Source organism: Arvicanthis niloticus, chromosome 17 (genome assembly GCF_011762505.2).
Source record: "Arvicanthis niloticus isolate mArvNil1 chromosome 17, mArvNil1.pat.X, whole genome shotgun sequence".
Classification (NCBI taxonomy): Eukaryota; Metazoa; Chordata; class Mammalia; order Rodentia; family Muridae; genus Arvicanthis; species Arvicanthis niloticus.
Window position 1 is genome coordinate 30,407,984 of NC_047674.1, and position 15,457 is coordinate 30,423,440.

The 15,457-nt window shown below is 45.4% G+C and overlaps 1 protein-coding gene across 2 annotated transcripts in view; it reads left to right on the top strand.

The window, feature by feature from the left end:
- Window positions 1-12,546: 12,546 nt before the first annotated feature.
- Window positions 12,547-15,457, top strand: part of Mgat4a (alpha-1,3-mannosyl-glycoprotein 4-beta-N-acetylglucosaminyltransferase A) — a 92,057-nt gene continuing 89,146 nt past the window's right edge. For both annotated transcript variants that reach the window (XM_034521797.2, XM_076915044.1), the window contains exon 1: window positions 12,547-12,633. The gene's annotated coding sequence lies outside the window, so the exon portion shown is untranslated. The remainder of the gene's footprint in view (window positions 12,634-15,457) is intronic.

The following is a 15,457-nucleotide window of genomic DNA, read 5'->3' on the forward strand; positions in this document are numbered from 1 at the left end:
CCGATGTGCACACCCTCCTTTCTCTTAAGGTCTAATCCTCATTTCCGAGCAGCAATGATGTGTCTCATAACAGCCTGGCCCTGCCGTGGCCTTGCTGAAGTCATCCTCCTCCTGAATGCCTTCACATAGTCGCTGCTTTTATCTGGAATACAGCCATCAGACTGACCCGGGGCTTGACTTCTCTAAGGCCTTCTTTGGCCTTCTCCTCTTCTCTGGCCTCTCAGCAGCCTGAGTGAGGATCCATGGGCTCCTGCTTCGAGGATCCACCCTCCCTTTCTCTCCTGATACCTATTGTGCTGGCTGTCAGCAGGAGACTCTCCTGAGCCACAGCTCTGAGCAGCTCATTCTCAAAAGAGCGGAAGTGCCTTCTCAGCATGAAGTAGCCCAAATTCCAGAGTTAGCGATGACACTTCTCCACTCCAGAAAGCAAAATCACAATCCCAAATGCCCAGACCCCAGACGCCAGGGCCCAGATCCCAGACCCCACAGGACCCCGGACCCTGGGCCCTGGGCCCCAGACCCCAGGTCTTAGACCCCAGACCATGGGCTCCGGGATCCCCAGACCCCAGGCTCCAGACCCCACCAGCCCCCAGGCCATGGGCCCCAGTCCCCCCAGATTCTAGGTTCCAGACCCCACCAGGCCCCAGATCCCAGACCCCAGACCCCGGACTCTGGACCCCAGACCTCACAGGACCTCGGACCCTGGGCCCTAGACCCTACCAGACCCTGGACTGTGGGCTCCAGACTCCCCAGACCCCAGGTCCCAGACCCCACCAGAAGACCATAGACCATGGGTCCCAGGCTCCAGACCCCACTGGGACCCAGACCCCAGACCTCAGATTCTGGGCCCCAGACCTCACTGGCCCTAGGACTATAGGGTCTAGGCCCTAGACCCCATTGGGCCATTGGGCCATGGGCCCCAGACTCCAGGCCCCAGACCGGATCAGGCCTCAGACTCCAGTCCCCACCGGGCTCCGGACCCCAGACCGCAGACCCCAGACTCTGGCCCGCAGACCTCAGGCCCTGGTCCTCTTCCCTCTCTTGCCAAACTTCTTTTGCTCTTACCCGGCATCTCAGGCAAAATTTAGAGCCATATTAGCTGCGTGCACAAGCAGATGGAAGCTGCTCAGTAAATATTTGTTGAACAGGAAGGAATATTCCATATAATCAAAGAGTAATTCCTAAATATTTGTTCTCAGCAGAGGCCAAGATGAGTTTTTTTCCTCCTGTGTTTGGAAGGTGAAAGAAGTAAATAGGCTTTTGCTGAAGGAACGATGCTCACACTGGGAAGGAGACCTTATTTTACTGTATATTTTAGACAATACTCTGCCCAAGGCATAATGTTGTTTTGTTGCTGAGACAGGGTCTCTCACAGGCCTAGGCGCACTGGCTGGCTAGCAAGCATGAGGGATCTGCCTCTCTCTACCTCCCCAGTGCTGGGATTATAACTATTTGCTACCATATGACATTTCTTTTCTGTTTTGGTACTCTTTCGTGTGTGTGTGTGTGTGTGTGTGTGTGTGTGTGTGTGTGTGTGTGTGTGCGCGCGCGCGCGCGTGCGCACGCGTGATGAAAGACAGCCTTAGGTGTCAGTCCTTGCCTTCCTCCTTGGGCCTCTTCTTGTTCATCGTTGCAGATGCCAGGCTAGGTCTTCTGGGAGCTCTGGGGAGTTCTGCCTCCAGTCCTGTCTCCACCTCTCATCTTGATGTAGGAACTGTGGGATTAGACTGTAGATATGTGCTCCTGAGCTTGGCTTTATCTGATGACAAAACCAAGCAAAAAACCCAAACCACTATCAAGCCTGTTGTTTCAGGGGAAGGCTGAAGTGGAAGGTTTATCATGGGAACTAATGACATCATATCTAGACTTTCAGTAAGATGTTTGGAACAGAAATGCTATGATGACAATGATCAGAACTAGGTCATTTTGGTTCTCCGTGTGACAGCTTTAGATTCTGTGCTGATAAATATCGAATTGTTAGAAGCTGGACAGCAGGCCAGCTGGCTGCTTTAAAGGTTCTTACAAACGTAACTACTCTGCTCTCTCCTCTTTCAGATGCTCAGTTATCTTAGATTTGAGATTCAAAATGAAATATCATCTAAATAAGCACGGTGACCCACATCTTTAACCCATGCGCTCACAAGTTCTAGGCCAGCCTGGACCTAGACATAGTGAGACACAAAGATAATCCGGAATACTTGTAAGCCTGCAGTTCTAGAATGTTCTGTTCGCATGTGAATACATGCACGTGACATTGTAGGAATTATGTGTCTTCCACAAAAACCTGTCAGGTGCTGCTCAGAAAATGGGTACACTTCCTCAGTTCCCAGCACTTCCTGCATTTCCCAGCACTCTTATGATTCATACTGAGAAGAGCAGGTACACAGTAGGAATGTCCTGCAGCCTTGGGGACTAGTTGAAATCCCCTGGGTCCTTTGTCTGTGGCAGCAGACACTCCAGATGCCCCGCATCAACCTTTCATGAGCAGCTCCCACTCCTCCCTGTGTGTTGACTTTTCTGTCTCTGCATCTTTTCTAGTTGCTGCTTCTCCGTTTATACCAACAGTTTCCTTCTTCTGTCTCCTCTACCCTTGGCTTCTATGTGGCTTGCACCTTGCCTCTGCTTACTCCGGCCTGTGTTCCTGCCTCTGTTCCAACAGTGAAGGAGACTGCATGGCTCACTTCAAAGACCTCCAGAGATGACTTTGGTGAGTTCTGTTGGCCTCAGCCCTTTACAGTCATCTGGAATGGGAGTCTGACTGTTAACAGCCCAATGGACTGTGTGTGTCTGCCTGTCTTTGTGATAAAGAAACCAGGATTACAAAAGGGATTCTGACCATCTGGATTTGATTTGATTAATTCTGAGGGAAATGACACTTAATAAATTTGCACGTTTTGTGTGCAAAAACTTCAGATAGCATAGGCGCTTAGAAGGGAAACCGAAGGAACAAAATGTTGTTTGTAAAGAGAGTATGGAGTAATGGGGGTGGACTGAAGATGCCCCAAAGTTAGGAACCAGCTTGAGGCTCCGTCGTGAAGGGCTAGTAATGTTGGCAAATCCCCATCAGCTAGTGAATGAATGCATTTTTCACAAAATTGCTCTCCTGCTTGTAGCTGGAGAGGGACTAACTTCTCAGCTCCAGGCAGGATCTGAGCAGTACATTGTCATCCGGTCCCTTTGACTAACTGGAACAGTTCATATATACAATGTGTCTTCCAAGCCTTTGATAACTACAATCAAGATTTCAAAGAATTTGGTAAAAACTAGGTTCCTCATGGGCTCTGTGGAGATTGTCTTAGATGATTTCTCGGTGCTTCTTTGGAGCAAACTTTTATTTCCTTGATGTCTGATGACATTTCTGCCATCCCATACCCCTTCTGTAATTGTGGGCTGGGGCAGCACCATCACATGGTGCATAATTCTCAAAAGTTCGTTTCTGTAGCGAAACCTGTTTCCCCCACAGTTCACAACTGGAGTGACATGACAGGTTTTTTGGTGTTTTGTTTTGTTTTGTTTTACATGAACATTAGAACATTTGGTCATGTAAAGACAGGCCTTTGTTCTTATTTAACTGATCTTATGTTTTGTGATAGTAATTTTAGAACTCTGTCAGGTTTGAAGAAGAAAATCAAACTAATGAGTAAATATTTACAAATATTTACCTTTAGGACAGATACAGATTTATGTTGGAGGTGGTGGTGGTTTGTTTTTTGTTTTTTGTTTTTTTGTTTTTTGTTTTGTTTTGTTTTTGTCAAAATAAGGCCCAGGTTTTTTTTTTTATTCAGTTTTCATAACAGTTTTTTTTAGCTGGTATCAGTGACAGGAGATGTCCTTTATTCAATTTATTCTATATACATTACATACATACATACATACATACATAGGTATTTGTTTTTTATATGTTATGTGAATATATTCACCTTGGAGTATTTTTTGCTATAATCCTGTCAGTCCATTCAGAAATATTCAGTGTTCTCCTCTTATAGCTCCCTTGCAAATTTTCCTACCCTGCACCTATGTTTCCCATGATGCATCTCTTCATGACCTCTGCTGAATCAGACCATCCAAGCCAGGTGCTGGGAACAATGGTGATGTGCTGCCCTCTTTGTGACCAGGTGTACCTGTGGCTTCTTCTTTCCCCTGACCAAATCCTACACCTGTACTTCCAGGCTCAAAGCCAGCCTTTCCTCTTCCACGTGGTTCTCATTAATTCAGTCAACAACCCTCTGAAAAGCCTGGTGAGTGTCTAGTGAATGAGGTGGCCTCTGCCCTCAAGAGGGAGCAGCTTAAAGACCCAGGCAGCAGGTTGTCAAAGGTGCATGGAGCTGTGCATGTACTGCTCACTAAAACAGAGAAAACGTTGCTTCGGAACATCATGGTTGCTTGTGTGTTCCAGCACTCCTTCAACCCTGAGATGAGGCTTTCCGGTTTGTCCCTTCTTCAATCTTCCAATAGTGCCCCGATTTGAAAACTCGGGACCTGAGAAGCTTAGGTGATGGACACCTCTCCGGAGCTTGGGTGAGGGAGGTGTTAATGTTCAAGCTTAGCTTTGAAGACTGTTAGCAAATGAGGGTGGTGGAGAAGGGACAGGGACTGAGAGGGTCGGGGGCACAGTGCCCTGTGTGGAAATGAGGGACCTATATAGAACGAGGCTCTAGTGATGGAGGCCGGAGATGAGCAGGAGATTTTTAGGGTTCCTCCAACCACAGTGTAAACTCCTGGAGGGTCCCCATCACAGCTCAGATTTTAGTGTCTTGCAAATATCAGATCATAGGATAAGGGTTTGAGAGGGAATCCTTGTAGTGCCTCAATAGTGATAGCTGCCCTGAGAGTGGCAAGGCACCTCTTTTAGGAGCACTGGGAATAATAGAGGCCATTTAAAAAGTCTATCGTAGTCCTGCTGAGCCGGAAGATCAGAGGAGCAGGCGGCTCTCCAGTCCTCAATTTCCAGGACAGACTTTTGTTTTACCTTGAAACGAAGCCTAACTTGTTTCTTTTACCTGGTTACTTATTGAGCCTCATGGGCTGCCTTTCCAATATCTGCCCTATGATGATGGAGTTGTCCAGGGGTGGGAGGGGGAGGAAGAGTTGCAGTTGGTTGGTAACATTTCCTGGCCTCCAATGCCAGCTGGCCTTTTCGGTTAAGATCTACAAGGAGCCATGACTGGAGGTCAGAAGGCAGAGGAAAGAGAGCCGCTTCCTGCTCCTGCCTCCCTCTGCAGGTGTGGTTGCTAGCAACAGCTGTAAGAACAGCCAGGGTGGGCAGCTCCTGTCTCTGGCCGTCTAGCTGGTTCCGCCTTCCGATCCAACCCCAACAGTTCTCTAGGAGTACCCAGCAGATGCCAGCCCAGGAGCCTCGCTTCCTCTTTGCTCCTTTCAGCACTTTGTTTACCCGGCCTCGTCAGCACCATGGCATGCAGCGGCTATTGTGGGTTCTTTTTGTGCAAAAACACATCCGATAGAACTGGGGTGTGGTGGCACGCCCTTGTAATCCCAGCACTCAGGTTCCTCCTCCTCCTCTTCTCTGTTCTGCCCCGCCTCCCGCGCGCCACCCCCCTGCTTCTTTCTTCCTTTCTTTCTTTCTTTTCTTTCTTTCTTTCTTTCTTTCTTTCTTTCTTTCTTTCTTTCTTTCTTTCTTTCTCCTTTCACCTGTTTCCCACTTCCCTTCTTCCTTTTCTTCTGTTTCTTCTCTTCCTTTCCTCCCTCCCTCCTCCCCACTCCCTTTCCTTACACTTCCTCTTCTTTCTGGCTAGATTCATATAGACTCGTGTACTGGAGGATGCTCTGGTAATGGATGAAAATTAGCATAGACTCAGTATCATAGCCACAGTTCTGGGTGTATTATGTGTGAATAAGGGTTTTGATCTTGTTTGAAATTTACTGTCAGAGTAGAAGAGAGTAGAATTGCTCCAGTTGGTTTTATGCATGGGGGAGATTTCAGATGCACCACAGGTACCAAACTCAGAGAGGAACAAAAAGAAATGGGGGGGGGGGGGGAGGGAGAACACATCCCAACATTGCTTTGATTCTCCCATATTCAAGTCTCATCCATCATGCCTTCTGAATATACATTGAGTATCATGAAGTGAGTCAGCCTGAATGAGGGGACTAACTCCCTTAGAGAAGAACTGCCTCTCTGCAGCCATCTTGGCAGTGGAGTCTTTAGCTGACACAAAGTATTTCTCTGCTGTCCTAAACCGGAGGCACCCTGCTCCCCGCAAATATGTTGCGGCAATTCTCTTTTTAGAGGTGTCTTGACAACAGTTTAGCAGTGTCTTGTATATCTTATATAAACACGGCCTGTTACAGTCCTTAAGTACGGCATGGTCTTCTAATATCATTGTGATGGAGACACACAGTCTGGCTTTTGTCCAAGCAATATGCCTCAGTAATGGGAACTGGAGTGGGAATATGAAGTGTCTTTGAAAGGGACCATTGGTGAGCAAAGATGTGGGGAGGGAGAGTAAGAATTAGAAGCAAGAATAACAACTTGTTGGTGTCTCATTTGGATGGTCCTTCATGTGCGCATAGACTGTTAAATGTCCCACGTAGGTTTTGTGTTGAGTTGACACAAGTTAGACTGCTCTGGAAAGAGAAATATCAATTCAGAAAATGCCCCAGAGATTGGTCTACAGGGAAGGAAACCTGTGGTGAATTTTCCTGATTAAAGATTGCTGTGAGAGGACCTAGCCCACAAGGAGCAGTGACATCCCTAGGCAGGTAGTCTTGAGTTGTATTCGAAAGCTGAGCACACCATAAGAAGCAAATCAGTAAGCAGCCCCTCTTCAGGGTTCTGCTTCAGGTCCTGCCTCCCGGTTACTGTTTGGTGTTCCTGCCCTGACTTCCTTGGAAGCTGAAATAAACCCTTTCTCTCCAAGTTGCTTTTGGTCATGGTGTTTTATAACAGCAATAGAGACTTTAACCAAGACAAATGTGGTGGTTGGTCCCATTTATAGTCTCTTTCAATCCCTTGGGTTTGCATGTCCTGTCTGATTATATAACAGGGGTTTGTGAACTTCATCTTAAAATATTCTACAGCTGCCTGATATGACAGTACCCACCTTTAAACACAGCACATGGGTGGCAGAGGCAGGCAAATCTATGTTAATTTAAAGCCAGTCTGGTCTGCATAGAAAGTTCCAGACCAGCTAAGGGGTCACATTGTGAATCATTGTGTCTCTCTTCTCTCTCTCTCTCTCTCTCTCTCTCTCTCTCTCTCTCTCTCTCTCTCTCTCTCTCTCTCTCCCCACATATATGTTCTACGAATAAGAAAGTATTAATGGAACCCTTCCTTCAGTACTGGGATTTGAACTCTGGTCCTCATCCATTCTAGGCAAGCACTCTATCACTGAACTACATGCCCAACCCTTTATTTTACTGTTTGTTTCTTGACAGGGTTTTGTTAAGTTTCCCAAACTAGTCTTGAACTCACTCTGTAACCCAGACAGGCCTTGAACTTGTGATCCTTCTACTTCCCTCCCTTGAGTATCTAGGATTATAGGCCTGTACCATTCAGTCCAGCTGGGTTAACAGACTCTTATGTCCCAGCTGATCCCAAGCCACCTAGATTATCGCTTCTTAAATTTTTCCACTTGAGACTCCCTTTCACCTGAGAAATTTATACATGACACTGTGAATATAGATTTCAGGTATATATGTGTGTGTATATATACATATATGTGTATATATGTGTGTGTGTGCCAAACATTTATTGACAATAAGTTATAAAAATTTTGTTTTATAAATTTTTTTGCTATACATAGTTTTCAACATTAGCTTAGACAAAAGCAAATTCACATACTAATAAGATGGACATGTTTGTTTATTTTTCCATAAAGAATTAAATCTTGGTTGGATATTTGATGGTGCATCTTCAATGCTTTTCACACTTGATTGCTATTTTGATTTTATAATCACTAATATTGAGAACATTGGTTTGCATAAACATATAGTACAAAATGGCATAAGGAAGTTTAGAGCCATCTCAGAAATTGTTGAAAGTTCTATCCTAATTCCTATCCAAAATTCATTTAATGGTTTTGTTTTCAGTGAAACTCGTCAGCAACTCAAGTAGCAATTTTTTTTTGTTGTTATTTTTTTGTTGTTGTTGTTTTGAGACAGGTTTGGCCTGGCACTCAAAGATATCTGCCTGTCTCTGCCTCAAAAAAGGCTGGGGTGAGTGGAATTGAGGTTAAGTCATGCCTGGCTCAAGTAGCAAGTTTTAAAATCAACCCAATATAAATGAAAGACATGCTAATTTAATGTTTACACGCTGGGGGACAACAGTAGGTAAATATTAAATGATATTGTTTTCCACAATTAAAGCATCAGGTTTCTATAAGAGCAGACAACTTAATATGTGCAATACATTGGAAGGCAGTAGTCTCCTGTTAGAGGAGAGGTGTTATAGGCATCGTGTGGGCGATGGCATACCAAGTATGGAGTACACATGTTGTATGTTCAGAAGCTGCAGTGTGTAACATGTGTAACATGTGTAGTATGTGTAACACATGTAACGTGGGCAGGGGCCATCATAAACACTTAAGATTCACTGCGTGTTTCATTTTGAATTTATATTCACTCTTCGTGTGTTCAGAACCTTATACTGTTACAGAGTCTTCACAATCCCAATATTCAGTTCTATGACACCATACAGAACTGTAGCTCACTACAGGAGGAGGAGGAGTGCACTAGTTGTTGTGGATAAATGTAGCATCTTTGTGTCTCCCAATTAAAACAAGGGATTCCTTGCATACACATTTGAAAGAGCCAGGGAGAATCTCCAGATGTGATGCCTCTTGAAGCCCTCATATTGAACGTAGGTCCAATCCAGGACACCAGGATTACATTTGTAACCAAGTGCAAACCACACAAGTCTGATTGCTAACACAGGGAAGGACAGGGTGGAGAAAAAACCCCAAACCTGGCAGTCTTGTGCCTGATTTCTTGGAAACTGATTAATGCACGAAAGGCCTTACTGCCAAACATCATCAAAGAGATAAAAGAAAAAGATTCGTTTCCTGTGTGTAGTCTACTTTTAGCTTGAATGTCACTTCCAGGAAGTCTTCCCTGCCCAAGAATCTGATTAATGGCCTCAGACTATCACTGCCCAGCTCCTGTGTTTTGCTGCAAAGTCCTGTGGTTTAATTACTTATCTAAGTCTCTCACTAGTCTGTGAGACTCCATGGGGAGGTACCAGCTGCCTCTGTAATCATAGGCCTTTGAGGGTGGGGGTGGGCTCGTGGAAGAACGAACATTTGTATATAATATAGCAATGACTCAACAGCTTTGTTGGGGACAGTTAAAGCAGCAGTTCTCAACCTGTGGGTTGTGGCATCTCAGGGGTTGAATGACCCTTTCACAGGGGTCACCCAGCAGCAAACACAGCTATTAACATCATGATTCATAACAGTAGCAAAATTACAGTTATGAAGTAGTGACTGAAATAATTTTATGGTTAGGGGTCATCACAACATGAGGAACTGTATTAAAGGGTCCGCAGTGTCAGGAAGGTTGAGAATCGCTGGGATACAGAACAGTGGTGACATTACAGGCTGAACTTCTCAGCTCTGGTTTCACTGACAGCTTGAAGGTAAAAAAAAAAAAAAAAAAAAAAAAAAAAAACTACGGAACTAAAAAGCCATGAAAAGGTATCAGGAGAGGGGAAGAGACTTAAAAACAACAACAAAAACAAAGCAGAATTTGATTAGACTTAGGATCTGGACTAACTGCCTTTGCTTGCTAATTAAGCAGATCGTGATGATAAATATTTGGTTTTGTTTTGAGAGAGTCTCTTAGGTCAAACTGGTCTCAAACTTGCCGTGTTACCGAGACTGGCGACTGGCATTGAACTTGTAATCCTCCCGCCCCAGTGTCCTGAGTATTCATGGGCCATCCTGCCCAGCAATTAAGGCAATCTTTAATACTCATCCCCCAGTTAATCATTTTCCAAGAAATGGAACACAGGATGGGCAGTTGTTTTCCACCGTGTGTCTCCCTTCATGCACTAGTAATCAAACTTACATCATTCATGAGTGGCTACTAAAGTGTAGTTAAGCAGATAGCCTTGGTCCTAGTTGGCAAATTCAAGGTTGTAAATGTCGAAAGACTGAGAGGAATCATGGACTCTAACTCACACCTGGAAGGTATGTTTCAAACCATCCCAGTTTCTTAGCTCAACCAATTGAATGCCACAGCTTCCTCTCAACAAGGTAAATAGAGACAAATTTAATCATGGCAGGGTCTCCACAATTTCTTAGAAAAGCTGTCCTTCTGCCAGACGAAGGGCAATGAAGGGGAGGGAATCCCTCCCCTTTGGACTTTTAATGGCTCAGCCTTTAAAGGCACAAGCTATTGAGCCCAACCACCTGTGTTCAATTCTTAGTTCCCAAGAGCGCAGACTCCTGCAAGTAGCCCTCTGCCTTCTACATGAGTGCCGTGGCATGCCTGTGACCCCCACACTAAATAAATGTACAGAAAATATTATAAGGGGTTTTCAACTCGTGGACGTTTATTGCTTCTTTTCACTTCTGATGTTTTCCTGTTTACAGAGTCTAGGGAGACCGCCCAAATATGTACTCGTCCTGAATGTACCACTCCAGTCTGTATCCACGTCACATCTTTTCCAGTTTCACTTCTCATCTGACCATTGTCTCTGCTAGAAAATGTCTGTGAACACTTTCATTCCCTTCCTTTACCAAAAGAAAAAAAATAGAGAAAGTGGAAATAGGTCTTTTTAATATTCATCCAGTCATCCAAAACCTCATGGATCGCTAAAGATGCAAACAGAGGGAGGCAGAGCACTAGAAGGCTCTGAATCAAGGAGAATCGGGTTTAATCACTGTTAAATAACGATTCGTACCCATGAAATTCCCTAGCTTCTCTCTGTATAACATTGGGGTATCAGAAGAATGGCTGGTTGTGTTGCTCAGCCTTTTAGCTGACCCTACAAAACACAGCTCGAGGGCTGTTTCTTTCCTGTTAAATATTTTCTTCTGCTGCATGAAGCCGTGAACTGATCTGACATTCAGAACAGTAGAAAGGTAGCAAGGCCTGGTATATCTATGCTAACAGAATTTGCAATCCAACCCAACTGTGTTTCAGATTCTGTGTCTAGTAGGGGATCCATCTATATTGCTTGTATCCATCTTGAGGTCTATCACTGGGTTGCTAACTGGTAATGTTTTAGGCACAGTTATACAGGGAATTTAGCTTCATTTTCCCCTAAAGTAGAAAGCAAAGCTGCCATTGGGTTTATCATTTTCTTTCATACCCCAGCTGGTCTGGAGCTGGAGGGGGTGGGGTGGGGGGTTGGGGGGTGGGGGGGAGAGGCAGACTATGAGTCTCTTTTTGGATTTAAAAAAAAAAAAAACCTTAGGAATGATGGAGAGAAATCTTACCACAGGAGAGCCGAGAAACCTATAAATATAATAGCTAATTACCAAACACTTATTTTGAGACAAATAAACAAAGTTTTTTTTCCCCTGAAAACAGAAATTCCTCACTCTGATGTTGTGTACTCGAGTTTTTTATTTTTGAATTACTGTCTTTTGATACAGCTCTTTATTACCCTGGGGCTTGCTGGGAACAAGGCTGTCTCCTAGTTCTTTGATTTCTTGTCTTTGGAGGGTTGTTGGGAGTATTACGGTAACCAGGAGGACAAACCGTCTCTTATCTTATTAGCTGTGTAACCATAGGTAAACTCTTTAACCTTTGAGCTTCTATGGGAGAAATGAGAATTAACACATGATAAGCAATTAAAGATCTGCCCGGATTAACATATGATAAGAAGCAATTAAAGATCTTAATACCTGCCAGGCATGATAGCTGACAGATAACATGCACAGGAGTAGTTAACTATTAGCGGCCCCAAATGGGCAGGCCACTTACGTTTTCTATAGATGTCCATCCATTTCGATCTGAAGCCAGCTTTAAACTTTAAGAAATGGTAATCTGACATGTGCTCAAGAGAGAAGGGAAGACTAACACAGCATAGTAAAAAAAAAAAAAAAAAAAAAAAATCGGGAACATTAGCACCGAATGATATGTATTTAAACCCTAGTCATATTTGTTGCTTCAATTGGTCCTCCCTGCATCTCTGCCTCCTCCTGGGAGCTGCAGGATAATGATGCTCCTCACTGATGCTGGCAGTGTAATGCTTGGAACGGAGGGCCTTGGAGGCTATGTTTGGATTAGAGCCAGGACCTGTCACCGCGCCTGGACCGCCAGAAGATGGGACCCAGAGCTAGGAGAAAAGACCACGGTGGCCAGGTTGTACGCCGTGGGTTCACTGGGGCCTTTGTTGCTTCCCAAGGTTGCTTGCGCTCAGGCCGGAGGGTTCCAGCCAGATGTGGCTGCTGTGCTCCAGCCCCGGGCCGCTACACCGATGCAGGGAAAAAGGGCTGGGGAGAAATATATAGGCTGCTCCATTGCGCCGCTGAGTGACAGGCCGGCGGACCACTGGCAGCGGCGGCGGGGAGCTTGGGGAAGTGGTGGCCAATGGCTGGCGGGGACTGGGGCGGGGTCTGGCCAGGGGCTGTCCCTGGCGAGGGCGGGGCGCGCGGCCGGTGGCGGCGGAGGCGGCTCCAATAGCGTCGCCGGCGGCCGCGGCAGAAGCGCCCTGGCCCGCGGCAGGTGAGGAGCGCGGGGCGCCGGGCAGGGGGCAGCCAGGCGGAATACGGCCGGGTCCGTGGAGCACCCACCTGCTGGTGGTGGAATCCGGGCATCCCGAGGCCGGTGTCCGATCGCGCGCGCGCGGGGCCTCGGAACGGGGAACGGGGCGCGGGCCGGGCGCTCTCCGCGCCTTGCCGCCGCCGCAGCCCCTCGGTGCTGCGCTCCTTCCCGGTGGCTGGCCTGGAGCCTCGGGCGGTCCGGAGCACCCGGAAAGTGCAGTGCGGTGTGTGCGTGCAGCGGGGCCAAGAGTTGCGGGCAAGACCCCGCGGCTGGAGGGCTGGAGGATTGGAGGGCTGGAGGGCTGGAGGGCTGGAGGGCTGGAGGGCTGGAGGGCTGGAGGGCTGGGGGGTTGGAGGTGGCGCCGCCGCGGGGCAGGTAGGGCGGGGGCCGCTTGCCTGCGGGGGACTAAGATGTGCCCGAGGTACCATCGAAGGAGCCCCCGCCTCCTCCCAGGCCTGGGTTTCCTCCATCCCCTGGAAGCGGCGAGTGGGACCCCTGGACCCCTCCAGGTGTGCCAGGTGATGTCTGGAAGGGTTGGCGTTATGTGGTGGCAGTGGTACGCTTCCCGCGCCCGCCTTTATATCGCTAAGCGTTGTGATCTCAGGAGCGGGTTCAGGGCTTACATTCGGAATTAGGAAATAGCAGTAGATAGTATGTTATCTTCTTCGAGCCTGCCATCTATTTTGCTGTTGTGCTTTTTGCTGCCCGACAAATTACTTGGTAAAAGATAAAGAATGACACGGTTGCTCACTTGAATGTAAAAATCTAAATTTAGAATCATGTAACACGCACCCTGTGGTTCAGGCTTCTTTCTCTTCCAAATGCTTCAAGAATAGTTTTACTAACAGGTTATGGTGACATAGGTTCCTTTAACCCCTAAGTGTAAATCGGAACATATACTAGACAACGAAATTATGTAAGCTGTATAAAAGAAATATTTATGTTCTCTAAGTAGAAAGGGCATGAGTTTTTCATAATTGCGGTTTATAAAGTTGTGCAGGCTTACGTCATGGTGTTCATTGATCCGAGGTGTCATGAATCGTGCCTCTTGTTCTTTCAGGCACTTCTGTTTTGTCTGTGGGATGTTGATTAAGGACTATACCAAATGTTAACCAAAGTGTTCTTAGCCATGGAACATATGGGAAATTTCAGAGAACACTTTAAAAACTTAATAAAAAAAAAAAAAACCCAGTAATGTAAGAATTAAGATGCAAGATTGTTAAATCTATTTAGCAAAACATATTCCTCATTCTGTAGTCTAGAGTTGAAAGTATCTTTTGGAGGATGGAGAATGGCTAGTAATGTAGCCATTTTTGTTTTGTTTTGTTTTTTGTTTAAAGACTCAGTTGTGTCAATTGATAGCCCAGGACAGTCTTAAGGTAAGGGCCTATATAAGTGTTCACATATGTGGCCTCGGATACAAATGTAGGTCACCTGTGTCTAATGAGCCAGGCTTGCAGCTGCCTGGAGTAGTTTAAGGGTACCCTCTAGAGATTTCCGTGTGCTTCATGATGAAGCTTAGTATGGAAAACTGTGGTGTAAAATGAACAGCTGCATTCCAGTGGAGTATAACACTCCTTTTTCTTTTGAGATGTCAGAACTTATTAGTAGAATTCACTCTACATATCTTCTCTAAACTGGAGTTTTCTAACTTCTTAGGTCCAGTATTTAATATTCCATATGCTTTTTAGGTATTATGGATGGTTAATGTATAGCATTTATACATTTATATAGACTTTATTTGTATTTAATAAAACAGCTTTTTTTTTCTTTCTTTCTTTTCTTCTTCTTCTTCTTTTTTTTTTTTTTTTTTTTTTTTTGTTTGTTTCTTGAGATAGGATTTCTCAGTATAGTCCTGGCTATCCTAGAACTTGCTCTGTAGACCAGGCTGGCCTGGAACTCATAGAGATCTGTCTGTCTCTGCCTCACAAGTGCTGGCATTAACTGCATGGACCACCACCAACTAGCTTAATAAAAACTTTTTTTAAGATTTATTTATTTATTATGTATACAGCGTTCTACCTGCCTGTACCCCTGCAGGCTGGAAGAGGGCATCAGATCTCATTACAGATGGTTGTGAGCCACCATATGGTTGCTGGGAATTGAACTCAGGACCTCTGGAAGAGCACAGTGCTCCTAACTGCTGAGCCATCTCTCCAGCCCCACTAATAAAACTTTTTAAATTATCATTTAAAAATGATTCTGCATGTCTCTAATTTCTGATTTATGTCAGCTGGATATTTATTCTAATAACCAGCTCCACTCCCCCACCCCCTCCAACAAAATCCTTCCTGAAGCAAAATATGACTACATTATATATAGACAGAAAATGAAACTGTTTAAATAATGTCATGCCAGGCTTAAAATTCCAGGTTACAGTTTACTGAGGTAGCGCCCCTGTCCTTATAGTCAGAAGTCACTATCGAGTGTTTTATTGAGTTACTAGATTAGGTACTTGGTGGAATTTAAAATTATTGGATTTTGTTTTCCCAATGAAGATTTTGGTTGTAGGCAGTCAACATGGGTGTAGTTGTGATAAAGTTAACCATGGGAAGTGAATAAATTAGGTCTCAGCAACTTGGAGAACCACTTTGGAATGCCCTGTGCTCAGGTAGTCAGTCACAAGTGATGCAGTGGAATGCAGGGTTTGTAGAATGTCACATGGAGATGAGAGCTCCTGGCCAGAGAAACTGACAGGCATGCTTTGTTGGGGACTCAGGAAAGAGGAATTAGCCAAAGGCTGCAGGAAGTGGGAAAATTGTTCAGAGTTACATGTTAGAACTGT